The sequence below is a fragment of the Lactuca serriola genome, chromosome 7 (genome assembly GCF_051521515.1).
Source record: "Lactuca serriola cultivar US96UC23 chromosome 7, Lser_US96UC23_V15, whole genome shotgun sequence".
NCBI classification, from domain to species: Eukaryota; Viridiplantae; Streptophyta; class Magnoliopsida; order Asterales; family Asteraceae; genus Lactuca; species Lactuca serriola.
Window position 1 is genome coordinate 164,499,736 of NC_136414.1, and position 27,712 is coordinate 164,527,447.

The window sequence follows — 27,712 nt, forward strand, 5'->3', positions numbered from 1 at the left end:
GGATTTATCTAAGAATGGTTTACAAACCCAATTCATCAAATCCATGAAAGCTTTCGGGGCATTGGTTAGTCCGAACGACATAACCAAAAATTCATAGTGTCCATGTCTCGTTCTAAACGCAGTCTTTTCGATATCCTGCTCTCTTACCTTTAGTTGATGGTATCCAGACCTAAGATCGATCTTCGAGAAATAGCTCGAACCCTGTAACTGGCCGAACAGGTCGTCGATCCTTGGCAACGGGTACTTGTTCTTTATCGTCACTTTGTTCAGCTCTCTGTAATCGATGCACATTCTCATGCTCCCGTCTTTCTTCTTTACAAATAACACAGGGACTCCCCAGTGCGATGAACTAGGTCGAATGAAACCTTTGTCCATTAACTCCTGAAGTTGTGTGATAAGTTCTTTCATTTCCGTTGGTGCTAATTGATATGGTGCTTTTGCTATCGGCGTCGTTCCTGGTAACAAGTCGATGCGAAATTCTACTTTTCGATCAGGGGGCAATCCGGGAAGATCTTCGGGAAAGATTTCCGGATAATCACACACCACCGGAATATCCTGCACCTCCTTCTTCTCCTTCTTAGCATCGACCACGAACGCTAGATATGATGTACATCCGTTGGCCAAACACTTTCTGGCTTTCATTAGAGAAATGATTCCAGAATTCACTCTGCGTTTGTCTCCATACACCATAAATGACTCTTTCCCTGGCGGGTTTACTTTTACTATCTTCTTTCTACATAATATTTCTGCATCGTTGGCGCTAAGCCAATCCATTCCTAAAACTATGTCGAATCCATTTAACTTGATAGGCAATAATTCCTTGTGAAACTTATTCCCATCCAAGTCAATGAGGATGTTTTTCATACGATGGCTAACAGGTACAGACTTGCCACTAGCAATCTCGACTATTATAGCATTAACTAGCCTATCTACAAGCAAAGCTAGCTTTCTACCAAATTCATGCGATATAAAAGGAGTAATTGGCTCCAGAATCAAACAAAATTTGGGCAGGCAATTCGTTTACGAGAAAGGTACCTGAAGCAACATCGGCTTCTTCTTTCGCAGCTTCGAGTGCCAGTTGAAAGGCTCTCACCTTCGGCTTTGGTGGTAGATTGGGTTTTGCTACGTCCTTCTTCTTCGGGCAATCCCTCAAAATATGCCCTTCTTCATTGCACCCAAAACATACGTTCTTATTGAAGGTGCATTCATTGGCATAATGCCCAGGCTTTCCACATTTGTAACAAGTAACTTCCACGCTGCACTTCCCAACATGTTTCTTCTTACACTTGTCACACCACTCAGCTTCGGCTCCTCCTCCAAATTTTCTGGAACTGTCTTCGAGAATTTGTTCTTTTTATTGGAAAACCTGAAGTTCCTTCAAACTTTATCTTTTCGTCAACTTCAACCTTTCTGGCGGCTCTCCCTTTTATCATATCTTCAACAGACTTGGCAGCCCAGATAGCTGCCTCCAAAGTAAGTGCCTGACGTACTGGCACCGTGTACTCCCATGGAAGTCCCTTTGCGTACCTGTCAATTTTTGCCAAATCATCTAGGACAATACGCAAAGCAAACTCCATTTTGTCTGTGAAGTTATTCGTATATTCGTCAACGGTCATACTCCCCTTCTGTAACGTTAGAAATTGGTTTTCTAACTCAAGTACGTTTTGGGTCGAGCAGTACTTGCACTTGAAGTGCACCAAGAACTCTGCCCAAGTTATTCGAAGTGGCTCATTAGGGCTTAGGGTTTTCCCCAAAGTGCTCCACCAACGAGCAGCACTACCCCTGAACTGGCGTACTGCGAAGGTAGTTTGTAACTTGCCTTGGTAATCACAAGTCATGAAAGCCAACTCCATTTCCGAGATCCAGTCCATTACTCTGACAGGATCTTCTTTTTCATTGAAGGTCGATGGCTTGCAAGTCATAAAGTCCTTATACTTGCACCCATTTCTCTCCATTCTACCCTCGTGGTTATTCCTCCCAACCAAGAGTGGTTCCTATGACCAACCGATCTGCTGTTGTTCCCTTCTTCAGATCGATCGTCATTTAGTTCACGTTGTTCAATAGGAACTAAAGGTTCATCCCTATTGTTCAGCAACATTTGCCTCAATTCCTCCCTCTGTTCAGCTAACATGGTCTGAATCATAGTTCATACTCCTGCCATGGTGATGGGTTCGGGTTCAGCAACATTTAGCACATAAGGGCATTTTAGGCATCTTCCCTAAAATAAACTAGTGCTCGTGTCTAAAATATGGTAGAAACTCATCTCACAATCATCACTTAGTATTCTAAGTTCAAGTCTAGAAATTCTACAATTTCTTAGTTCGCTTAAACTAATACTCTGATACGAACTGTGACATCCCCTAATTTCTCGGCCAGAAAATACCGATTTAATTTATGCTTTCTAAAATAAAATCATAGAAATCTTTTTAAAAGATGTTGCGGAATTTGTTCCCAAAACAAAACATGATAAAAGTTTATCAAAACCTTCTTTAAGAAATGTATAGTTTCATTTCATATCAAAACCTCGGGATGTCATGTTCCGATACAGATCAAAAGCATAAACAAGACATTATAAGCCTTTCAACAGTTATTTACAACTATTGGCATATAATCCAAAAATCTCTCATCATCCTCCAACTATGCTCAGGGTCCACTACCTGTAATCATAAAACTGAGTGGGTCAGGCTTGGGAGCATGGTGAGCATATAGGGTTTTCAACCCACAATAATAATAATATACTTATTAAGTTCACCAATCAACAATAACCTTGATTACCCATTCCCGTTGTCCTCACTTTACGTCCCTAAACACCTATCATAAGGGACCTAGCCTAAGGATTATCATCGGGATGGAAACTACTGCTAAGGGGTTTCCTCAGCCATACATGTCCTAAAGGCAACCATGAGGGGGATGGAGTACGCCAATGAACATTTAATTCATCAACACCTACAAGTTGCGAACCTGCTAGTGTTCCACTGGACTGTCTAGAAAAGTCCGTGGTCATCCTCTATACTCCGCTAGATGAATACAACAACAACAACATCGAGGCCTCTCACCATTTTAAAACACATCAACTATTTCATCTACCCATGTTCTACCCAACATATTTTGTAGATAAAAAGCATATACAGTTAAAAACTTGTATAAAACATCAATTCAACAGTCACCTCAAATAAACAAATAACATATTTACACATAAAACGTATTTCAAGGTAAATACTTCATATCTATGTGTAAATTGAAAGTAACTACACACTCACATGATTTGATGATAATCGGGCCGCAATTCGTTTCTAATAAAACCGGGAGATTTATTGACAAATCGGGCTTTGTAAAAGTCGGGCTTCAAAATCGAAAAGATAAATTTTCCGGGCTTCTCGGGCACTTCGTGGAGTATTCCGGGCTTTGGAATAAGTACCGGGGCTTTGGGGGATGTGAAAATAGCCAAAATAGTGAAAAAGGGGCCAAAATTGCCAATTTTAAATTCTAGTCGGGAGGGTTCGCACCCTTCTATTTATAGGGGGAAGCTTCTGATCGGACGGGTGAGAAGTCTCCAGGTGGTGAAGATCCGAAGGCTCACAGGGGAGGGCTCACACGTGGGTTGCACATGGCTCGTACATGGGTCGCACCTGCGAGGGGCTCGCTGTCGCCTCCTGATTGGACCGCGGTCTAGTCTGAGGCTTCGGACGTGGCTCCTCCTGCGAAGCTCGGACACGAGGAAAAGAACACGCATCGGACCTTCACTGGACGACTTCGGATAAGGCCATGTGCTCGGATGACTTAGCAGCTCGGGTGACTCAGCAGGACACGTGGCGCATGCGAGGCGAGGGTGACGTGGCAAAACGTGACTATGCGAATTTTCTCGATTTTCGTGCCAAAACTTCTAAATTCCATAACTTTCGCATACGAGCTCCGTTGTTTTCGTTCTTTATATGCACGCGTAGCTAAAATTACGCTCTACAAATTCCATTTAGACTTCGTCGGCTAATTTTGAATTTAATTTTTTTATTATTATTTTTAACAGACCGGGGCAGGAAATCCGTTAAAAATTAATAACTTCTTCATCCGACGTCCGTTTTCGTCAGACTTTTTACCGTTGTGCTACTAATGACGAGACCTTCAATTCTCGTTTAGTTTGTGTCGGCTAAAAATCGCTCGATCTAAAATTCGAGCTTTTAGCTGTCTACTGCTAAGCTGAAACTTCGAAAAATCATAACTTCCTCATACGAAGTCAGATTTGGGCGTTCTTTTTATCGAACTTCTCAGTTTAACGAATACTACAAATTTCGTTTAGATCACTAAGGCTAAAAAGTAGTTTATCAAAAACTCACTTTTTACGACATTCAGCACCGTGCCGGTTTTGTTGCGAAACTTCTACAGGTCATAACTTCTTCGTTATAACTCGGATTTTGTTATTCTTTATATCCCCAAAATCCTTGTTTCGACCACTACAACTTTATGTAAGGATATCGGGCTTATCTCAGACTTTAATTTTGACACTTATTTTTATTCTTAATTAATTAAGCCCTAATAATTAAGCATAAAACACATAATTCACATAATTCCTTTTCATTTATTCAAAATGAGTTACAAAGGTTAACCTAGACTATCACCTCAATATAAATGCCTAGGCTAGAAACACGAGTGTTACAATTCTCTCCCCCTTAGGATGATTCCGTCCCCGGAATCACATATCACCAAACAACTACGGGTAGCGACTCATCATGTCACTCTCCGTTTCCCAAGTGAGATTTGGTCCTTTCGTATGTTTCCAACGCACAAGCACTAAATCGACCATCTTGCGTCGTAACTTCATAGTCTTACGGTCAACGATTGCCTCAGTTTCTTCGATCAACCTCTTGTTTTCATCCAACCTTAACTCAGAAATCGGAATTATGTCGGGCACATCTCTCGTGAACTTTCTCAAATAACACACATGAAAGGTGTTATGAATACCCTCTAGTTCTTCCAGTAACTCTAGCTTGTAAGCTTGATTCCCGATCCTCTGAAGAACTTTAAATGGTCCAATAAACCTTGGACTCAACTTTCCCCTTTTGCCAAATCTTATAAGTCCCTTCCACGGCGAGACTTTACGTAAAACCGAATCTCCAACTTCAAAGGTTATTGGTTGTCTTTTCTTGTCAGCATAACTCTTTTGTCGATCTTGAGCAGCTAACATCCTTTCCATTATCACTTTCAACTTTTCAGCTGTCTGATGGACTATTTCAGGTCCCATAAACTTCTTTTCCCCAGCTTCCAGCCAGCATGATGACGTTCGACACTTCTCCCCATACAAAGCGTGATAAGGTGCCATCTTGATGCTCGAGTGGAAACTATTATTATAGGAGAATTCTACTAGAGGTAAGTGTTCATCCTAGTTACCTTGGAATTCTAGGGTACATGCTCTCAGCATATCCTCTAATGTTTGAATCATTCGTTCGCTCTGACCATCGATTTGCGGATGGTAAGCTGTACTCAAACACAACTTAGTACCCAATTCCTCTTGTAGACTCCTCCAAAACCTAGAGGTAAAACGGCTTTCACGATCGGATACAATCGTTAGCAGAACACCATGAAGCCTCACAATTTCCTTCAAGTAAGAATTTGCAAGTTTATCCATAGACCATTTCTCTTTGGCTGCTATGAAATGCGCACTCGTAGTGAAGCGATCAACGACCACCCAAATAATGTCGTGACCGTACCTTGTTTTGGGCAGTTTAGTCACAAAATCCATGGTGATGTCTTCCCATTTACCCATGGGTACAGGTAAAGGTTCTAAACTCCTATACGGTTTCTGATGTTGTGCCTTAACCCTAGCACAAGTTACACACTCGGCCACATACTTAGCAACATCGAGCTTCATCATCGGCCACCAATAATAGGGTTTTAGATCCCTATACATTTTTGTACTGCCGGGATGAATCGAGCACATGGTCTTGTGAGCTTCTTCCATCAGAAGATCTCTTACTCCGCCCGTCTTAGGTACCCAAATCCTATCTTGGAATACCTTCAACCCTTGGTTGTTTGTACCGAACACTAACGTTTTGCCCAAACGTTCTTCCTTTCGGTCACTTTTCTCTAAAGCTTCCTCTTGAGCTTTCTTTATACTTTCCACAATTGTCGAGACAACTTCGATTATCAACGCTCATGGCCTTTTCTTTTCAAGGTTTACCTTCCGACTGAGAGCATCAGCAACAACATTTGCTTTACCAGGGTGGTAAAGTATCTCACAGTCGTAGTCCTTAAGTAACTCTAGCCAGCGTCGTTGCCTCATGTTCAATTTCTTCTGATTAAAGAGATATTGAAGACTCTTATGATCAGTGAAAAGTTTAAACTTTGTGCCATAAAGATAATGCCTCCATATCTTTAAGGCAAATACTACCGCTGCCAACTCCAGATCATGAGTGGGGTAGTTCTTTTCATGTTCCTTCAATTGCCTCGATGCATACGCTATCACTTTATCCCTTTGGGTCAGAACACAACCTAACCCAACTCTAGACGCATCGCTATAAACTGCGAAGTCATCAACTCCTTCAGGAAATGAATGAATCGGTGCTTCACACAATCTCTTCTCCAACTTCTCAAAGGCTTCCTTATGCTTCTCATTCCAAGCATAAGTAGCTACTTTGTGGTTCAAAGCTGTTAATGGAGTAGCAATCGAAGAAAAGCCTTGGATAAACCTTCGGTAATATCCAGCTAATCCTAAAAAGCTTCGAATCTCCATAGGGCTTTTTGGTTGTTCCCACTTCATCACAGCTTCAATCTTTGCTGGGTCGACCATTATTCCTTCTTGGTTAACCATATGACCTAAAAATTGGACTTCTTGAAGCCAAAATTCACATTTGGAGAACTTTGCATACAACATTTCCTCTTTCAGGACTTCTAGCACTTCACGTAGATGCTTTTCATGTTCCTGCTTGCTTTTCGAATAAATCAAGATATCGTCTATGAATCCTATCATGGATTTATCTAAGAATGGTTTACAAACCTTATTCATCAAATCCATGAAAGCTGTTGGGGCATTGGTTAGTCCGAACGACATAACCAAAAATTCATAGTGTCCATCTCTCGTTCTAAACGCAGTCTTTTCGATATCCTGCTCTCTCACCTTTAGTTGATGGTATCCTGACCTAAGATCGATCTTCGAGAAATAGCTCGAACCCTATAACTGGCCGAACAGGTCGTCGATCCTTGGCAACGGGTACTTGTTCTTTATCGTCACTTTGTTCAGCTCTCTGTAATCGATGCACATTCTCATGCTCCCGTCTTTCTTCTTTACAAATAACACAGGGACTCCCCAGGGCGATGAACTAGGTCGAATGAAACCTTTGTCCATTAACTCCTGAAGTTGTGTCATAAGTTCTTTCATTTCTGTTGGTGCTAATTGATATGGTGCTTTTGCTATCGGCGTCGTTCCTGGTAACAAGTCGATACGAAATTCTACTTGTCGATCAGGGGGCAATCCGGGAAGATCTTCAGGAAAGACTTCCGGATAATCACACACCACCGGAATATCCTGCACCTCCTTCTTCTCCTTCTTAGCATCGACCACGAACGCTAGATATGATGTACATCCATTGGCCAAACACTTTCTGGCTTTCATTAGAGAAATGATTCCAGAATTCACTCTGCGTTTGTCTCCATACACCATAAATGACTCTTTCCCTGGCGGGTTTACTTTTACTATCTTCTTTCTACATAATATTCCTGCATCGTTGGTGCTAAGCCAATCCATTCCTAAAACTATGTCGAATCCATTTAACTCGATAGGCAATAATTCCTTGTGGAACTTATTCCCATCCAAGTCAATGAGGATGTTTTTCATACGATGGCTAACAGGTACAGACTTGCCACTAGCAATCTCGACTATTATAGCATTCACTAGCCTGTCTACAGGCAAAGCTAGCTTTCTACCAAATTCATGCGATATAAAGGAGTAATTGGCTCCAGAATCAAACAAAATTTGGGCAGGCAATTTGTTTACGAGAAAGGTACATGAGGCAACATCGGCTTCTTCTTTCGCAGCTTCGAGTGTCATCTGAAAGTCTCTCACCTTCGGCTTTGGTGGTAGATTGGGTTTTGTTGCGTCCTTCTTCTTCGAGCAATCCCTCAAAATATGCCCTTCTTCATTGCACCCAAAACACACGTTCTTATTGAAGGTGCATTCATTGGCACAATGCCCAGGCTTTCCACATTTGTAACAAGTGACTTCCACGCTGCACTTCCCAACATGTTTCTTCTTACACTTGTCACACCATTTGGCTTCGGCTCCTCCTCCAAATTTTCTCGAACCAGTCTTCGAGAAATTGTTCTTTTTATTGGAACCTGAAGTTCCTTCAAACTTTCTCTTTTTGCCAATTTCAACCTTGCTGGCGGCTCTCCCATTTACCATATCTTCAACAGACTTGGCAGCCCAGATAGCTTCCTCCAAAGTAAGTGCCTGGCGTACTAGCACCACGTACTCCCATGGAAGTCCCTTTGCGTACCTGTCAATTTTTGGCAACTCATCTAGGACAATACGCAAAGCAAACTCCATTTTGTCTGTGAAGTTATTCGTATATTCGTCAACGGTCATACTCCCCTTCTGCAACGTTAGAAATTGGTTTTCTAACTCAAGTACGTTTTGGGCCGAGCAGTACTTGCGCTTGAAGTGCACCAAGAACTCTGCCCAAGTTATTCGAAGTGGCTCATTAGGGCTTAGGGTTTTCCCCAAAGTTCTCCACCAACGAGCAGCACTACCCCTGAACTGATGTACTGCAAAGGTAGTTTGTAACTTGCCTTGGCAATCACAAGTCATGAAAGCCAACTCCATTTCCGAGATCCAGTCCATTACTCCGACAGGATCTTCTTTTCCATTGAAGGTCGATGACTTGCAAGTCATAAAGTCCTTATACTTGCACCCATTTCTCTCCATTCTACCCTCGTGGTTATTCCTCCCAACCACAAGTGGTTCACTATGACCAACCGATCTGCTGTTGTTCCCTTCTTCAGATCGATCGTCATTTAGTTCACGTTGTTCAACAGGAACTGAAGGTTCATCCCTATTGTTCAGCAACATTTGCCTCAATTCCTCCCTCTGTTCAGCTAACATGGTCTGAATCATAGTTCATACTCCAGCCATGGTGATGGGTTCGGGTGCAGCTCCTACTATAGGCACCTGTTCCACCACTTGGGGTTGAGGTTGTTTGTTTATGTTTGCATTTCCAGATCCACGCCGAGTTCTTGCCATTACAATCTATATACCGACTAAGGTGAATTTAGGTCTTTATTCTCGTTAGACATGTCAATTCCCTTATCACTCCGAAATGTTTACATGTTAGTTCTAATCTCGTATTCATATGCTTAGAATCCTACACACATAAGGTTTCCAGATCCGGTCGGCAACAGACCATAGATCCGAACAAATAATGGCACACATGGCAAACACATAGCATTTAGCACATAATGTCATTTTAGGCATCTTCCCTAAAATAAACTAGTGCTCGTGTCTAAAATATGGTAGACACTCATCTCACAATCATCACTTAGCATTCTAAGTTCAAGTCTAGAAATTCTACAATTTCTTAGTTCGCTTAAACTAATGCTCCGATACAAACTGTGACATCCCCTAATTTGTCGGACAGAAAAGACCGATTTAATTTATGCTTTCTAAAATAAAATCATAGAAATCTTTTTAAAAGATGTTGCGGAATTTGTTCCCAAAACAAAACATGATAAAAGTTTATCAAAACCTTCTTTAAGAAATGTATAGTTTCATTTCATATCAAAACCTCAGGATGTCATGTTCCGATACAGATCAAAAGCATAAACAAGACATTATAAGCCTTTCAACAGTTATTTACAACTACTGTCCTATAATCCAAAAATCTCTCATCATCCTCCAACTATGCTCGGGGTCCACTACCTTTAATCATAAAACTGAGTGGGTCAGGCTTGGGAGCCTGGTGAGCATATAGGGTTTTCAACACACAATAATAATATACTTATTAAGTTCACCAATCAACAATAACCCAGATTACCCATTCCCATTGTCCTCACCTCACGTCCCTAAACACCTATCAGAAGGGACCTAGCCTAAAGATTATCATCGGGATGGACACTACTGCTAAGGGGTTTCCTCAGCCATACTTGTCCTAAAGGCAACCATGAGGGGGATGGAGTACGCCAATGAACATTTAATTCATCAACACCTACAAGTTGCGAACCTGCTAGTGTTCCACTGGACTGTCTAGAAAAGTCCGTGGTCGTCATCTATACTCCGCTAGATGACTATAACAACAACAACAACAACATCGAGGCCTCTCACCATTTTAACACACATCAACTATTTCATCTACCCATGTTCTACCCAACATATTTTGTAGATAAAAAGCATATACAGTTTAAAACTTGTATAAAACATCAATTCAACAGTCACCTCAAATAAACAATTAACATATTTACACATAACACGTATTTCAAGGTAAATACTTCATATCTATGTGTAAATTGAAAGTAACTACACACTCACATGATTTGATGATAATCGGGCAGCAATTCGTTTCCTAAAACGATCGTTTCTAATAAAACCGGGAGTTTTATTGAGAAACCGGGCTTTGTAAAAGTCGGGCTTCGAAACCGAAAAGATATATTTTCCGGGCTTCTCGGGCACTTCGTGGAGTATTCCGGGCTTTGGAATAAGTACCGGGGCTTTGGGGGATGTGAAAATAGCCAAAATAGTGAAAAAGGGGCGAAAATTGCCAAATTCTAAATTCTAGTCGGGAGGGTTCGCACCCTTCTATTTATAGGGGGAAGCTTCGGATCGGACGGCTGAGAAGTCTCCAGGTGGCGAAGATCCGAAGGCTCGCAGGGGAGGGCTCGCACGTGGGCTGCGCATGGGTCGCACATGGGTCGCACCTGCTAGGGGCTCGTTGTCGCCTCCTGATTGGACCGCAGTCTAGTCTGAGGCTTCGGACGTGGCTCCTCCTGCGAAGCTCGGACACGAGGAAAATAACATGCGTCAGACCTTCACTGGACCACTTCAGATAAGGCCATGTGCTTGGATGACTCAGCAGGACACGTGGCGCATGCGAGGCGAGGGTGACGTGGCAAAACGTGACTATGTGAATTTTCTCGATTTTCGCGCCAAAACTTCTAAAATTCATAACTTTCTCATAAGAGCTCCGTTTTTGACGTTCTTTATATGCATGCGTAGCTAAAATTACGATCTACAACTTCCGTTTAGACTTCGTCGGCTAAATTTGAATTTAATTTTTTTATTATTATTTTTAACAGACTGGGACATGAAATCCGTTAAAAATTCATAACTTCTTCATCCGACGTCCATTTTCGTCATAATTTTTACCGTTGTGCTACTAATGATGAGACCTTCAATTCTCGTTTAGGTTGTGTCGGCTAAAACTCGCTCGATCTGAAGTTCGAGTTTTTAGCTGTCTACTGCTAAGCTGAAACTTCGAAAAATCATAACTTCCTCATACGAAGTCAGATTTGGGCGTTCTTTTTATCGAACTTCTCGGTTTAACGAATACTACGAATTTCATTTAGATCACTAAGGCTAAAAAGTAGTTTATCAAAAACTCACTTTTTACGACATTCAGCACCATGCCGGTTTTGTCGCGAAACTTCGACAGGTCATAACTTCTTCGTTATAACTCGGATTTTGGTATTCTTTATATCCCCGAAATACTTCTTTCGACCACTACAACTTTATGTAAGGATATCGGGCTTATCTCAAACTTTAATTTTGATGCTTATTTTTATTCTTCATTAATTTAGCCCTAATAATTAAGCATAAAACACATAATTCACATAATTCCTTTTCATTTCTTCAAAATGAGTTACAAAGGTTAACCTAGACTATCACCTCAATATAAATGCCTAGGCTAAAAACACGAGTGTTACAGTCTTAATGGATTAATACCATGTGTTAAGGACTTGTTGGTCGTCTAAAGTCTTAAAGTTTGAGACTTTATGGTTTTGAGACACATTTGGTCAATGGATCTGGAATTTAGGCTTAAGTGCTTAAGCCATTAAGTACTTATTGGAATTTTGAATACGGCGAGGGTACGCCACACATACGCAGTCATCGTTCCCGTTTTTCAGTCAATATAAGGATCGCTTACGGCCCGCGTAGCTTCGGGGTACGCCCTCTAATGGGTTTTTGCGAGTTCGACTTTGGATTTGGGCCATTGCTAGACTATCTGAATAGAAGTTTCTTGGGCCAATTATGGAAATGGACCTTAGGATGAGGCCCATTTAAAGTGTTGGGCCCAATTTGGAAAATTGGGCCAAATATGGGCCTTGTTTATTTGAGCCTTTGGATCAAGGATTTGGAGTTGGGCCTTGGCCCAAATTAGAGACAGGGTAAAATGGACTATTACCCTATGTTTGAGCCCTTAGCCAAGAATGATATTCCAAGTGTTGATTAGTGTTTGTTTATTGTAATAGTTCGGGATTTTTGGTGAGTCAGTAGCCCGATGTTTTTAATTCAGTTCGGCATTGTGAGGTGAGTTTTCCTCACTATACCCAACGGTCGAAGGCACCAAGGCCGACTCTTTGGACTGTTATCCTGTTTATTATTGTTGTAATATGTCAGATTGGTAGCCTTGGTAGATAGGGTGTTTCTATGTGGCTATGATCTGTTAGATCGGTATCCTGGTAGATAGGATGTTGCTATGTTCAGTAATTTGTAGATCAGTTTGGCTGTCTGTAGACTAGTTATGTGATTAATTGCTATTTATATGTCGACATGTGTGCATGTGTGTGGTTGGGTTGAGGCAGTCATGCTTTGTGTTGTAGGCCAACAGAGCCAGGGCGGTCCAAATAGACTGAAGTCCTACAAAGCGATCCAGTCAGACCGAAGGCCCGATGAGTGGTCCGGATAGGCTATAGGCCCTGCGAGGCGGTCCAGTCATGTCGAAGGCTCGGGAGTGGTCCAGATAGGCTGAAGGACCTACGATGTGGTCTAGTTAGGCTGAAGGCTCATTATGCATGTTGTTATTGGTTATGATTGTGTGGTGGTATTTTGGGGAAGACTCATTAGCTTCGGGCTTACAGTTTTTGGTTATGTTTCAAGTACTTCAGATGTTCGTGGGAAGGCGAAGGCTTGATCGTGCACCTCCTCATATTTTATGTTATGATTTCTGGGATTTCTCTGATGTTAAACTATTTTGAAAACAATTTGTATACAATGAATGGTGTTGGAATGTTTAAAAAGTTTAATTTTTTCATGAATTTTATGGATGCTACAGAAGTGTTTTTGGCAACCTTCTTGGAAGGGACATAATTGAGGATATAGGTGGTTGTCTCTAAGGCATACCACCAGAAAGAAATGGGAAGAGAAGCTCAACTCATCATGGAACGAACCATGTCTAACAAGGTCTAATTGCGCCTCCCAGCCACACCTTTAAGTTGTGGTGTCCTATGAGGAGTCAATTGTGAAACAATTGCATGTTCCTTGAGATAGTCGTGGAACTTGATACAAAGATATTCTCCGCCTCAGTCAGATCAGAGCATCTTTATCTTCCTGCCTAATTGATTATTGACTTCATGATTAAACTCTTTGAACTTTTCAAAGGTTTTTTTATTTATGTTTGATTAAGTCGATATAACCATATCTGTTATAATCGTCTGTAAATGTCACATAAAATCGATTAGCATCCCTTGTTGTGGATCTGAAGGGCCCTCACACATCTATATGTATGAGATCCAACAAACCTTCTGTAACACTATAAATTTTCAAATAAATTTTTCATTTTTAAAATCACATAACTCAATATCACATTTCCCCAAAACCCCAAAAATTTATAAGTTGTCAAAACACAAGTCAACAATGTTTAATAAAATCCCAGAATCCTCAAAATCATAATCTCTAATTGTTGTGTACAATCAAGACGACACCTTCCCGCGATCCTGAAAAGTACCTGAAACACATATCACACAACACGGTAAGCGCGAAGCTTAGTGAGTTCCCCAAAATAGCACATACACAAATGGTAAGCCTCTCATAACGATAGCTTGGCATGGACCCCCCCGGTCATGCATCTCGGTGAGGACCCTCCGGTCTCAGGGCTCGATGTGGACCCTCCAGTCATGTGTCTCAGTGAAGACCCTCCGATCTCATAGCCCGGGTTGGAACCTCCGGTCTCACAACTCGGTTTGGACCTTCTGGTCCTAACTTAGTAAGGGGCAAAATAATATAGCATATATCACAAAGACAAAATGCATAATATCACATTACTCAGTATAAGCACATAGGACCCTTCGGTCGATAACTCAAATAAGACCCTCCGGTGACACAATATTACCATTCACATAAGTATAGTGAGAAGACTCACCTCAACTGCCACGCGAGAAACCATACACTATCGTTGCTGTTGCGCACTGACTCCTGAACTGGGCCAAAACAACTCAACACTAGAATCAAGGACTATACAAGGCTACACCCAACACTATGCCCCATAGATGGCCCAACTAACTAGGACCACTACTGACCCAACTCATTGGGAACACCAAGGCCCAAGACCAAAAAGGTCCTCAAGGTCCACTAATGACCCAATCTTTCAAATTGGGCCCAAACCCTTGCTTAGGACTTACCCTAAAGCCCACGACTTAACTTTAGTCCAAAAAACCCTTTCTCAGGTGGCCCAACCAGTCACTAGCAATCGGGCCCAAAATACATCCAAAACCGAATCCCAAATATGCAAACCCACTCAGACACAGTATGCAAGGTGTACTTAGTGGTACGTTGCACGTACTCACTTAATGGCTTGTACGCTGCATGTATTGGCTTGTACGCCCAAGATACGTCCTTCTTAAACCCACTTTTCCATTAAGCACATAATGCTTTAAGCCATAAGTTTAAACTACATATCTGAGTCCCAAATCACGTTTAAACCCATAAAATCACTAGCTTGGTGACTTTGCATTCCCCACATAAGCCCAAACTCCAAAAATGGCATTCTACTTCCATGAAAATGGTCTTATCTCTTGCATGAACCCATTAAGACTTCCAAAATAACAACTTTATGATTCTAGGTCCCAAATAACCCTAAGAGGGGCAAATCTAAGCTCCAAAAACGACATGGACTCAAGGGACTTCATCAATGGGACCAAAAGAGTCCATAAACTCTACCCAAAAGAGATCTAAAAAAATAGCCACCAAGTTTGAGACTTTATACCTCAAATGAAATCCAAGGGCTGATGAGGTTCTGGATCTAAAAGCTCTAGCTTCTTCAATTAATCTTCAAGAGTGAGCACCTTCTTCAAAATCACGAAAACACTCTTCTAATGGTCTTCTAAGCTTCAAGAACACACAAGAAGGATTAGGGTTTCATGAAAGTTGTCCAAGGGTGAAAGGGAGGCTGATCTTTGAGGCATTATGTTCTGTATATAGTGTCTATCCCTAAAATTAGGGTTTTTGATTCCGACCGTCTTACGCTCCATGTACCATCTTGTACACCCCTCGTACGAGGCCACGCACTCCGACTCGATATTTGCACCTAAGTTGTGCGTTCTTCCCAGCTACGCCTCGCGTGGACCTTTTCTCCTCGGTACGCTGTGCGTATCACTCGGTATGCCCCGCGTAACCCTAACTCTTACGAATGCTATAACTCACTCGATACAGCACAAATATCGGCGATCCATATATCCATAAAATGGCATCGAGACGCTCAACACTATTATCAAGTCATACTTGCCATCAGATATCCTGAATCTGAAATCCATTCCCATAAAGCCCAATTGAAAAATTATCGAAATACTCTTTTTGCTCCAAGTCACAACCGAATACCCAAAACATCCAATATAGCCTCCACCTCCAAATGAGCCCAATAACTGACTTGATCAAGGATTCTAACCCTTATAATACCCAAACCTTGTTTACCATTTTGAAATGAAAACATCTTGAAAATAGGATGTTACAACTCTTCCCCACTTAAATTAGATTTCTCTCTCGAAATTGCTCCTTGGTAACACTAAGATTATCCTAAACAACCCGAGAAGCGCAACAGAAAAATCAGAACGTAACACAACCTCCCCAAAACAACCGAAGCCAACAGAAACCTCCAACCCAAAGAAAATGAACCTGAATACTCTACCCTCAGGAACTAAAAGAATGACTATGATCGGTCGCAAATATCCTCTGATATCCATAACCATCATCCCCAACTTCCCTTCAAATGTCCCTTCCAACACTGAGTACCAGGTCAGCTCCCGACCTAAGATTCGAACCTCCGAGGCTACCCGAACACATCCAACAATACGACTTCACAGTTGTTCTATCAAACCAAGTTGTCTCAACCAATCACACTGGATTCACAGTCACCAAGTTCGCTTTGCCCTAAGTGATTACTACAAAAGAATTGAAGTCGCACCTCACCTCCGACCTCTGTCGTCTACTACTTGCTACTTCATGCGTGTCGTGGTTCTCCTCAAACCAACGAACTGATCCACCTGGTCTAAAACATCAGATGGGAAACATACCCACTCACAAAGAAATCCATCTGAAAACTCCGTAATCCAAACTTACTCGTCCTCCATACAGATAAAGCTTAAACTCAACACAAGAGTCTGGCCCGACACAAAACTGGAACCACTCATATCCAATCTGTTACTCAACTCAAGACTCGAGATCCACGAATCCACGCATACATTACTCCTCCCATCCTTTTGATTTGCGACAATTTCTCCCTAAATCGAGATAACACGGTTTCCTACCATCACAGAAACCTTAGCCTCACCCCTGGTCTTGCCACCAGGCTCTCACAAACTAATTTGGCAAGGAAACCCAGGCCTTAGAACTATGTCTCTGTCACACCCAGAATAGAAAAGGCTATGGCTCCCTACAGTTTTACAACTCTTTCTCTCACTGACTAACAAGTGCTAAGGCTCCCCACAGTCCTATGACACTCTCTCATTACCTCGAGAATGCTATGGCTCCCCGCAGTCTTATGATACTCTCTCTCTCTCTCTCTCTCTCTCTCTCTCTCTTTCTCTCTTTATCTCTCTTGCTGACTCAGGTATGCTATAGATCCCCATAGTCATTAGATACTCTCTCTGACTCATGTATGTTATAGCTCCCTACAGTCATACGATACTCTCTCTGACTTATGTATTCTACGACTCCTCACAGTCATACGATACTCTCTCTCTCTCTCTCTATGACTCATGTATGCTATGGTTCCCTGTAGTTATACGATACTCTCTCTTTGACTCATATATGCTATGACTCCCCGCAGTCATACGATACTCTCTCTCACTGACTCGTGAATGCTACGGCTCTCTATAGTCTTATAATATTATCTCACTCACCATGGGCTCACCCCACGGTTTTTCCCTAACAGTCCTAAGTGATTACTCCCACCCAGATCCACTCACTCTCTTATCACTCCACAATCTCATCATCAAGTCGTCACCACACTGAGTTCACGATCTCATACTCCGCAGTCCAACATAGTTAGGTGCATAAACCTACCCAGATTATGCCTCACTACTTATGACGAAAGTTCTTGTAGACAAGGCATTGTCCTCAGTACAGTCACAGCCTTGGGTAATCCCCATCTGGAGACAATTAATTGATGGTCTCACATCTGGAAATATAGTCACTTAATGTTCCACTTGCCATCTGACAAACCCAAGTCTCATAGTAATCCAACAATTTAGGGCATCATACTCGGATACCTCGATACACTATCACAGAATCTCACAATGTCTTGCCACGAACATTGATCTTCTACCCACACAACTCGAACCCTTGAAGTACTCCAAGTCACAATTTGAAGCGCGGAGGAATCGTCCATAACTGAGAAAACATAGAAGACAATACAAAACCCCATGCTCTACTGATCATGCCCATGTACAGCTACTCATACCGACTCTGAAGTTGATTGACAAATCAACTGTTGCCCTTCCCGGAGTACAGATAACGATCTATACAACGAACTATCAATCTCTTCGCAATCGAATGTTGACCTCACAACCCAACCATCTCAAAACTCAAACATTGACACACCCGAAGAAACACAGACCCTAATCGGGTTGCTGTCCAACGACCACCACCGGTTGTGAAAACACTCATTTTCTCCTGTGCATGTGCAACATGCATCATCTCGCTATGTATGTTGCCTTGACTACCACATGACCCCAGTCTCATATACTCATGTTGTACATCCCCATAAGTAAAACTTCTATACCGCATTGGATTGAGGATCCTCCCCACATAATACCTAGTTCTCCCCCACTTAGGGTTCGAACCATCGTCCATTGACATACCAAATAGACCACACTACAGACTGGCTCACCATATGTACCATTCCCGACACATGTAACGTACTATGAAGCACTCGATGACCTTCCGGGTAATGACCAAACAACTCCAAGTATCCCGAATCTCATATGGAAATCTCGGAATCCTCCAATTGTGACTGCCTCTAGTCACCCAAAATTTCGTAAAGACACACCACCAGACATCTCGATTGTCCCGAATTAGTTACAAATCTCAACGCTTGTCATCAATATACAACGTAGACAATGAGGGCCACTGCCCCAATATACTCCTCTTGATTACCTGGAACTGCTACTAAAATATGCCTTACTATACTCAACTAAGGCATATCTTTATCCTCAACCATCTCAGTCCCCTTTGATGACTCCCTCATGGTATAAGAAATACCTCACAACAGCCATACCGCAAAATACTCTGGTAAATATATCACAACTATATACTACCCCAAAGGGTTTACCTCCAAAATCTAAAATCGGAAGCTCGTTATCTCTTTCGCTCCACACAGTAAGCGGAAATAGTGTAATTCTCATCATAGAAAGTGACATCTCATCCATCGGTCGATCACTCAACCTAGACCGCAATCCTCCACAGGGCATTATCTCCACTTCTCCTTGAGTCTCGTGACTCCAACTGGCAGCTCGACGTTCAGAACGTTCGGGATCTAACTCAAATTTACTTTCAAGGTACACCCCCATTGATGCTCGACCGACATGGCCCTTTGGCCCCACAATTTACCATATCCACTCTCGGTATGAACAACCACAGCGGGATAACGGGTAAAGATGGAAGCACACTCTGCTACAAATCATGGTACCCGAACCATGTTATCTCCCCTCAATCTGCTACTTAGAACCCCCTGGAATTCTCCCTATTTCGAGTATGGGTCCTCTACTTTCAGTAGTACATGCCCATACTACCTGCCACATCCACCCATACTTTCCACATGGATCATACCAGATGTCCGAAGTACCTGCTCCATCTCCTCGATCACCCATCCCCTTGCGCATGCTCACTCTCCAGCGAATATTGACCTCTAAATAGCGTACTCATCGCACTAAAATAACTCTTTAGGCTCTCTTAGGTTCTCACACTTCCCTGCCATCAGCTGCTAAAGAACTCCTCATGATGCCAGCTATCTACCTCCTAAATATCATCATATTCACTTAATAGCTGACTCCCATCATCAACAGTTCTACAAAGAACAAAGAAAGTAGCATTTGGGCATCAAATATCCTCTACCAGCACATAAAGCCAGTATAGCTTACAACTCCAGTTGCTCTATCCACAACTCAAAATGCATCACCAAACTCAGGTAACCCTACCTATCATGTGCATCTAACTACTCTCTAAATAGATTCCTTAAATGCACATCTGGGTATCTCTCCTAGATTACTCCTCTACTCAAAGCTCTCTCTAAAAGATTTCTGCTAGGCACTCCTCCTCAACACATACATAGAGCAAATAACAGATAATATTAATCAATAGCATCCCCTAGGCTAAGGGATCATGAATCAGGCAACTCTAGCCCTAATTTCTCAAATATGTAGCCTATCCTCTAGCATGCAGCCCTAATATCTCATAAATATCTCATAATGTAAACAAGTAATGGTATTTTGGAAAATCATCGCTCGGACTCTGGCTGATTGTACACACTGCTCCGTCTCGTTTTCTCTTTAAACTCTTACCCGTTTTAGAAAAATCATTTCTTTTTAGAAAATTTTCTAAAATCCTCAGTTTGAGTCCAGATATACCCGAGAGTACATCCGAATCCCTCAAACCAAGGCTCTGATACCAACTTGTAACACTGTAAATTTTCAAATAAAATTTTCATTTTTAAAATCACATAACTCAATATCACATTTCCCAAAAACTCCAAAAATCTATAAGTTGTCAAAACACAAGTAAAACACGTTTAATAAAATCCCAGAATCCTAAAAATATGATCTTTAACTGGTGTGTATAATCGATCCGGCGGCTTCCCGCGATCCTGAAAAGTACCTGAAACACATATCACACAACACGGTAAGCACGAAGCTTAATGAGTTCCCCAAAATACCACATACACAAATAGTAAGCCTCTCATGGCTATAGCTCGACATGGACCCTCTGATCATCCGTCTCGGTGAGGACCCTCCAGTCTCACTGCTCGGTGTGTACCCTCCGGTCATGTCTCTCAGTGAAGACCCTCTAGTCTCACAGCTCGGATTGGACCCTCCGGTCATGTATCTCAGTGAAGACCCTTTGGTCTCACAACTCAGTTTGGATACATTGGTCCTCACTCAGTAAGGTGTAGAATAATATAGCATATATCACAAGGACAAAATGCATAATATCACATAACTGAGTATGAGCACATAGGAACCTCCGGTCGATAACTCAAATAAGACCCTCCGGTCATACAGTATTACTAATCTGGTAAGTATAGTTGGAAGATCACCTCAACTGCCACACGAGAACCCTTACACTATCGTTGCTATTGCACACTGACTCCTGGACTGGGCCAAAACAACCCAACACTATAATCAAGGACTATACAAGGCTACACCCAACATTATGCCCCATGGATGGCCCAACTAGCAAGGACCATTACTGACCCAACTCATATGGCCCACCAAGGCCCAAGACCAAAAAGGTCCTCAAGATTCACTAATGGACCGATCTTTTAAATTGGGCCCAAACCCTTGCTTGGGCCTTACCATAAAGCCCATGACTTAACCCTAGTCCAAAACACCCTTTCTTAGATGGCCCAACCAGTCACCAGTAATTGGGCCTAAAAGACATCCCAAACCGAAGCCCAAATATGCAAACCCACTCAGACAGAGTACGCAAGGCGTACTCAGTGGTGCGCTGCACGTACTAGCTTAATGGTTTGTACGTTGCGCGTACTGGCTTGTACGCCAACATACATCCCTCTTAAACCTACTTTTCCATTAAGCACTTAATGCTTTAAGCCATATGTCCAAACTAAAGATATGAGTCCCAAATCATGTTTAAACCCATAAAGTCACTGGCTTGGTGACTTTGCATGCCCCACATAAGCCCAAATTCATAAAATGGCATTCTACTTCCATGAAAATGGTCTTATCTCTTGCATGAACCAATTAAGACTTCCAAAATAACAATTTTATGATTCTAGGTCCCAAATAACACTGGAAAGGGCAACTCTAAGCTCCAAAAACGACATGTACTTAAGGGACTTCATCAATGGGACCAAAAGAGTCCATAAACTCAACCCAAAAGAGATCCAAAAAAATAACCACCAAGTTTGAGACTTTGTACCTAAATCAGAGCCAAAGGCTGATTAGGTTCTAGATCTAAAAGCTCTAGCTTCTTCAATGAATCTTCAAGAGTGAGCACCTTCTTCAAAATTACCAAAACACTGTTCTAATGGTCTTATAAGCTCCAAGAGCACACAAGAAGGATTAGGGTTTCGTGAAAGTTTTCCAAGGGTGAGAGGGAGGCTGATCTTTGAGGCATTATGTTGTTTGTATAGTGTCCATCGCTAAAATTAGGGTTTTTCATTCTAACCCTCATACGCTCCACATACCTTCTTGTACGCCCCGCGTACGAGGCCACACACCCCGACTCGATACTCGCACCTACGCTGCGTGTTCTTCCTAGCTACGCCTCTCACATACCTTTTCTCCTCGGTACGCCATGCGTATCACTCGGTACACTCCGTGTACTAGGGTTTTATACCAAACCCTAACTCTTACAAATGCCATAACTCACTCGATACAGCTCCGATCTCGACTATCCACATATCCATAGTAAGGCACCGAGACGCTCAACACTTGTAACATCCCAAAAATACATACCAAAATTTTTTCATTTTTAAATCAGTGCTTTTGAAAAACATTAGTAAATAAACATCGCTCGATCATAACATTTCATAAACATATTTCGTGTCTGAAATCCAACACACAAAAACAACCATAATGCCAGAGTACAAAATCCCAGAATAGATCATGATGTGGACAAACAGAGTGCGTGTATGATGTGCCGCTACCGTGCCAGCTCCTTCCCCTTCAATGAAGAGGTACCCGAAAACAAAACTGTAAACTGTAAGCACAAAGCTTAGTGAGTTTCCCCCATAATGCCACATACCATACAATCATATAATGAACAGTTAGGAGATACGGGCCTCGCCCACACCCATGGGGATACAGGTCTCGCCCACACTCCGCTATTTGGGAGATACGGGCCTCGCCCACACTCCGCTATCTGAGAGATACAGGCCTCGCCCACACTCCGCTATCTGAGAGATACGGGCCTAGCCCGTACTCCGCTATCTGAGAGATACGGGTCTCGCCCACACCGCCTTACTGAACCATAACAAACAAGTATCACACAGACAATAAGTATAAATAATTCTATCATACTAGCAGGTATCACAATCAAACTCAACTATGAGATACGGGCTCTGCCCACACTCTAATACTAACATATCGTCTATACGGGCCGGCCTTGGTGCCTTAGACCCGTCCCTACTGGAAGGAAAACTCACCTCGAGAGTAGCTGTTGAAAACTTGCTCAACCTACGCCTGGCTACCGTACCGGTAATCCCTCCGGCTATAAATCTGTAAATATGGATTAGGTACTCATAAATACCCCTTAGGTCAAATGACTGGTCAAAGTCAACTCTCTGATTGACTGGACTCGCCGAGTCCTTCTACGTCTAGTCCGACTCTGACTCATCAGGTTCCTGTTCCCACTCACTGAGTCAACCTGACTCGCTAAACGGGGACAACTAACAAACTCATGACTGGACTCACCGATTCCAAGGGAGACTCGGCGAGTCCGACGAACAGATCTCACAAGTCGCTCCAATCTTCCCTTAGAACATCAACCTTGGAGATTTGGAGATTCTGGGACTATAGCTACATGTTAAATTGCTAATTCCGCGTGCGGTTACGAAGGGTTGGACCTTCTACACTTAAACCCTACTGAAATCGGGGAAAGTTCATACGACTCGCCGAGTTGGAAGAACAACTCGTCGAGTTCAAGGCTATATTCAAGGGACTCGTCGAGTTTGAAGAACAACTCGTCGAGTTCAAGGCCATCTTCATGGAACTTGCCGAGTGCACTTTGGCACTCGCCGAGTCCCCTTCGACTCTACACCCATTCTGGCCAACCCTGAGACATGCAATGGATCCATCTTATGGGTCTCAGTTCCTAGGGTCTGGTTATCATATATACACACGAAATCTGGGGGTTTTAAGGCTTGAAGACCACCCATAGGGGACAAAAGGAACGTAAGAGCTAATGAGCAAAGTAGGGGGTTTATTACCTGATTTGATGCCTTCCAAAGAGTAGATTTCGGGTCTACCTTCACTTGTGGAACACTCCACTTCTTCCTTCTTCTTCTAAGCTCCAAAACCTTCTTTGGAAGATCAAAATCACTCAAGAACACAAAAAGGGGCTAGGGTCGTTCTCTACTGCTCTCTGGGAGTAAATGGGACGAAATGGGTGTTTTTGAGTGGGTAAAATAGGGTTTAATGTCTTAAAATAGAGTTTCATCCAGACGAGTGGACTCGCCGAGTCCATGCATCGACTCGTTGAGTTCCCCGTTTAAATTCCATGTCTGCCTCGCTGATACTCGGCGAGTCGGGATGCAAACTCGTCGAGTTCATGGCAAAATTAAGAAAAATACTTAAATAAAATCGTACTAGGAATCCGGTGTTACAAATCTCCCCCACTTATTTTAGATTTCGTCCTCGAAGTCTGTCACTTCTTCCCGGAACAGTTCTGGGTAATGCTCCATCATCTCATTCACGGGCTACCAAGTCCATTCCAAGCCCTTCCGGTGCTGCCATTGCACCTTCACTAACTCCCCCCTTTTGTTCCTTAGTTCCTTCGATTTTCGGTCTAGGATGGCCACAGGCCACTCGATATAATTCAGGCTGTCATCAACCTGGATGTCCTCCAAAGGCACCACTACTGAGTCGTCCACCAGGCACTTCCGCAGCTGGGAGACGTGGAAAGTGTTATGGATCTGACTGAGTTCGGCTGGCAGATCCAGTCGGTATGCCACCTTGCCCACTCGAGCCGCAATCCTAAATGGTCCAATATACCTGGGACCCAACTTGCCTCGTCTCCTGAATCGAATGACGCCCTACCATGGCGACACTTTCAAGAGAACCGTATCCCCGACCTGGAACTCCAGGTCTGATCGGCGCCTATCGGCATAACTCTTCTGCCGACTCTGAGCAGTCTGAAGCCTGCTCCGGACCTGTTGAATCTTCTCTGTTGTCTTGAGCACTACTTCGGTGCTCCCCATGACTCTCTGACCAACCTCGCCCCAACATATCGGGGTCCTGCACTTCCGCCCATGCAACATCTCGAAGGGAGGACGGTCGATACTCGCATGATAGCTATTATTATACGAGAATTCTGCCAACGGAAGGTAGGTATCCCAGCAACCTCCGAAGTCTAAAACACATGCCCGCAGCATGTCCTCCAAAGTCTGCATGGTCCGCTCACTCTGGCCGTCCGTCTGCGGGTGAAAGGCGGTACTAAAAATGCAGTCGAGTACCCAGCTCGTCATGAAACTTCTTCCAAAACCCAGAAGTGAACCGCACATCCCTATCCGAAATTACCGAAACTGGTACTCCGTGCTACGCCACTACCTCTCTGATGTAAATATCAGCCAATTTCTCGGCCGAGATGCTCTCCTGAATTGGAATAAAGTGGGCGCTCTTGGTCAATCGATCGACGATGACCCAAATCGAATCCACTCCCCGCGCGGTCCTGGGAAGCTTGGTGATAAAATCCATCATAATATATTCCCATTTACACAATGAGATATCCAACGGCTGCATCTTGCCATGCGGTCTTTGATGCTCGGCCTTGACCTTCCTGCAGGTCAAGCACCGCTCGATGTACCAAGACACATCCCGCTTCATGCAGGACCACCAATAGTCCAGATGAAGATCGCTATACATCTTCGTCACCCCGGGATGAATGGAGAATCCAGATTTGTGCGCCTCTTCCATCAAGATCTAGCGCACTCCTCCGTGGTATGGCACCCACACCCTGCGGTGTAATGTCAATAATCCTGTACTCTCATAGTCGAAGGAGGAAACCTGACCCACTATGCGCTCACTCTTCCGATGTTCTTTCTTCATGGCCTCCTGCTGAGCCTCCCGAATCCGCTCCAAAAGCGGAGTCACCACTGTCATCCGCATGCAAATATCCCTGATCAGCGCCGCCTTGCGGCTAAGCGCATCGGCCACCACATTGGCCTTCCCCGGGTGGTAAAGGATTTCACAATCATAATCCTTTACCACATCAAGCCACCGATGCTGCCTCATATTCAGATTTGGCTGGTCCATGAGGTACCTCAAGCTCTTGTGGTCCGTGTAAATCGTACAACGAACCCCATAGAGGTAATGACGCCAAATCTTGAGGGCGAACACAACAGCCCCCAACTCCAAATCATGCGTCGGGTAGTTCGTCTCGTGAGGCTTCAGCTGCCTTGACGCGTAGGCGATGACATACCCTCTCTGCATCAATACCGCTCCCAAACCTGCGATGGATGCGTCACAGTACACCACAAAATCCTCCATGCCCTCGGGCAGGGCCAAGATTGGCGCCTCGCACAATCTCTGTCTCAGCATCTCGAATGCGGCCTGCTGCTCAGGCCCCTAGCGGTACACCACCGACTTCTTAGTCAGTCGGGTGAGCGGAACTGATATCTTGGAGAAGTTCTGAATAAATCTCTGATAGTAGCCTGCCAATCCTAGAAAGCTCCGAATCTCTGATGGAGACCTCGGAACCTCCCAACTCATCACAGCCTCCACTTTGGCCGGATCTACCGAAATCCCGTTCTGGTTGACAAGGTGCCCAAGAAACTGCACCTTGCGCAACCAGATCTCACACTTGGAGAACTTAGCATACAAGTTCTCCCTCCTCAAGGACTCCAGAACCTCTCGCAAATGCTCCTCGTGTTGCTCTCGTGTCTTGGAGTAAACCAAGATATCATCAATAAATACTATCACCGACCGGTCTAATATCGGTCTACACATGCGGTTCATGAGGTCCATGAACGCGACAGGAGCATTGGTGAGCCCGAATGGCATCACCACAAACTCATAATGGCCATAACGCGTCTGAAATGCAGTCTTCTGTACGTCCTCCTCTCTGACCCTCATCTGGTGATACCCTGAACGCAAATCAATCTTGGAGAACCAAGATGCTCCTTGTAGCTGGTCAAAGAGGTCATCAATCCTCGGAAGTGGGTAGCGGTTCTTCACCGTTACCTTATTCAGATCCCTATAATCGATACACATCCGATGCGACCCATACTTCTTCTTCACAAATAGAATCGGGGCTCCCCAGGGTGAACTGCTAGGTCTGATAAAACCCTTGTCCAACAGCTCCCGCAGCTGTGCAGACAACTCCTGCATCTCGGGAGGAGCCAATTGATACGGTGCCTTGGCTATCGGAGCCGCACCAGGGACTAGGTCAATCCTGAACTCCACCTGTCGTTCCGGAGGTATCCCAGGCAGATCCTCAGGGAATACGTCCGCAAACTCTCATACCACGGGTACATCGTCCACCGTAGTCCTACCCGCCTCTCGGGTATCCACAACATAGACGACATAACACATGCAACCCTGCTGAAGGTAACACCTAGCTCTCGCTGCTGAACATAGAGCTGGTCCTCACTGTGGCCTCTCACCCCTAATCACTAGCTCTCCCCCACCTGGGGTTCTGATCCACACCAGCTGCTGCGCGCAGTCGATCACCGCCCCATTAGGGCTGAGCCAAACCATGCCTATAATCACCTTGTTCCCACGCAATGGAATGGGAACCAAATCCACCAAGTAGCGCTCCTCAAATAACCTTAGCACACAATCTCAGAAGACCTCAGATGCTCGCACTGACCGTTCGTCCGCAATCTCTACCTCTAAAGGGCATTCTAACAAGCATGCAGACTCAGAAAACTTCTTGCTAAGCGCAAGAGAAACAAACGATCGGGTGGCACCCGAGTCAAACAACACCTGTACTGGGATACCGTTCACATGGAACGATCCTAAACGTATACACACAGAGCACATATCAATATCATAAACATCATATAAATAAGTCAGAGGGAAAGAATCATACCTGTCACAACATCGGGTGTAGCGCGTGCCTCCTCAGCTGTCAGCTGAAATGCCCGACTCCTTACCATCGGAGCCTCTGCCTTGCCCTGCCTGCCATCTGTAATCCGCAGGGTCGCTGGAGCTGGCGCCTTTACTGGCGTGGTTGCTGCCAACTGGGGGCAGTTGGCCCTCTTGTGGCCCCTCTGGTTGCAGTGGAAATACAGCAACTCAGATGTCTGAAAAACCGGAGTAGGGTCAGTACAATCCCTGCTAAACTGTCCCGTCTTGCCGCACTTGTAGCTGCCCGACGATCCCAACCTACACGCTCCCTCGTGCGACC